Source organism: Plecotus auritus, assembly GCF_963455305.1.
Source record: "Plecotus auritus genome assembly, chromosome: 13".
NCBI lineage: Eukaryota > Metazoa > Chordata > Mammalia > Chiroptera > Vespertilionidae > Plecotus > Plecotus auritus.
Genome location: NC_137779.1, coordinates 25,194,000 through 25,196,517, shown reverse-complemented (window position 1 = coordinate 25,196,517; position 2,518 = coordinate 25,194,000).

Genomic DNA, 2,518 nt, shown 5'->3' with positions numbered 1-2,518 from the left:
GGCCGTCTGTCTCTCTCAGCTTTCAATAATAATAGTAATAACAACAACAACAACAACTACTATTTGTGAGGTATCTACCGTGTGCGACTTCATGTACGTTAATTGTAACCCCAATTTTACCGATGAGGAATCGCAGGCTCTGACACTTGAAGTCGCTTCCCAGGAAGACACAGCCAATAGGAAGCTGAGTCAGGATTCAAACCCAGTGGCCTGCCCACTCGTCCGAGTCATTTCTGCTTCGTGGGCTGCCGAGGGCTTTCCAGAGGGAGGACTTGATCGTCCTTTGTCCTTCAGTGTTGGGGACACCATGTGACATGTCTATTTTATAAACCAGGTGCCCAGGTTATACGCTTTCAGGCCCCAGCAACTTCGCTTACCTCACCTCAGGCCCATTTCCCAGGCCAGGGCATTGAGGCCAGAGGGATGATTGAGACTAGATCCCAGCCTCGATTCATTTATTCATGGAATACGCAACTAAAACACGTCCCTGAATCATTGCCAACTTCTGCTTAACCAGACTTCCATGTTACAGACTCTCTCGGTCTTTCTACAAAACATGAGAACGGACGCTCGGCACCCAACAGGGAGCACAGTCCCTGTGGATGCATCCAGGTTGTTGCAGGCATCCGCAGCTCATCCCTTTCCTGGCTGAGTAGTATTCCAGGCTTGGATGTACCACAGTTTGTTCAACCATTCACCCCCTGAAGGACATCTGGGCTGCTTCCAGTTGGGGGCTATTATGCCTAAAATTGCCACCAACATTCAGGTACAGATTTTCGTGTGGACATACATTTTCGCTTCTCAGGGACAATCCCTGAGTGCAATTGCTGTCCCATTGTCTTGTCCCGCCCCCTGCAATGTCTGAGTGATCCGATTTCTCTGTATCTTTGCCAGCATTGGGTGTTGTCACTATCTTTTACTTCGGCCGCTCTGATAGGTGCGTCATGGTCTCTCCTTGTGGCTTTCATTTGCATTCCCCTGAGGGCTGGTGATGGAGAGCATCTTTTCATGTGCTTAGTTGCCCCCGGTCCGTCCAGTGCTCTTCCACAAGCCTCTCGCTCTGCCGGTATAGATAAGCCCTCTCCCCCAGTCAGACTTGAGAGCAAGATCTGACCCAAAGATAATGCTCAGTGAACGCTCCTCAGTGAACACACCTAGGATGAGAGCAATGCGCTAGCCTGGCCGTGGCTTGTCCTGGGTCCGTCTCCTTGCAGCCCAGGGCCTGCCGCCAACAGGGCACCTCTCCCCGCTGCTCACCAGCATGCAACTGACGGCGTCCGTCAATTCCATCCAGGGAGGCGCCGATGCCAGAGACTTGCCCTCGCTGTATAAGTAGGTCTAGCAACGCTTATGAATGTAGTCCCCGGTCAGAATCCCTTTTTAATTATATTTACCTTTGTCTGCAGAGAGGTGAGAGGTATTACTGGCTCTGGGAGGTAACAACTCAAATCTCCATCCCAAGAAGCAGGTGCCCCGAGGAGGATGCACAGGCAGAACCAAAGAACCGCATACAGATCCCAGATGGAGCTTGGGCCTCCCTGCAGAGTCTTGGAGTCTGAGGCCAGGAAGTCGAGGGCCTTCTCGCGCCCTGGTCTCTGTGCACCAGGAGGCTGGGGGGTGAGTCATGCAGTTCCATTCTGGAGCGCTGACTCGGTGTTGGGTGCTTTTCCAATGTATCTCATTTAATCTGGGAGGTAGCTGCTGTTGGCATCATTCCCATTTTACAGGGAAAACGGAGGAACAGAGCAGGCAAGTGGCTCACCCAGGGTCACACAACCAGGAAGAGGCAGGGCCAGGATGAAGATGCAGTGCTGCGCTTGAGAGAGCTCTTGTAGGGAACCCGATGCTGTGGGCGACCGTGACCCTGCTTTCCTACAGCTGAGTCCTCTGTTTATCCTCATCGGCTCGGGAAGGACCCCTTGGGCCTGGTCTTTCGGCTACTGCTCCCTTTATTTTATTTTATTTTATTTTATTTATTTATTATTATTTTTTAATATATTTTATTGATTTTTTACAGAGAGGAAGGGAAAGGGATAGAGAGTTAGAAACATCGATGAGAGAGAAACATCGATCAGCTGCCTCCTGCACATTCCCCACTGGGGATGTGCCCGCAACTAAGGTACATGCCCTTGACCGGAATCGAACCTGGGTCCCTTCAGTCCGCAGGCCGACGCTCTATCCACTGAGCCAAACCAGCTAGGGCTGCTCCCTTTATTTTAATGATGAAACAAACCCATTCCTGTACACTCGACCCTTGAACAACACGTGTTCGAACTGCACGGGTCCCCTTATAAGTGTTTTATTTTTCAGTAAACACATACAGTACTGTAAATGGATTTTCTCTTCCTTGTGATTTTATCAATAGTGTTTTCTTTTCTCTAGCTTACTTTATTGTAAGAACACAGTACATAAAACCTAGAACACACACACGATATGTGTTAGTCGACTGTTTATGTGGTGGGTAAGGCTTCCAGCCGTCAGTGGGCTATCAGTGGTTAAGTTTTGGGGGAGTTCAAAG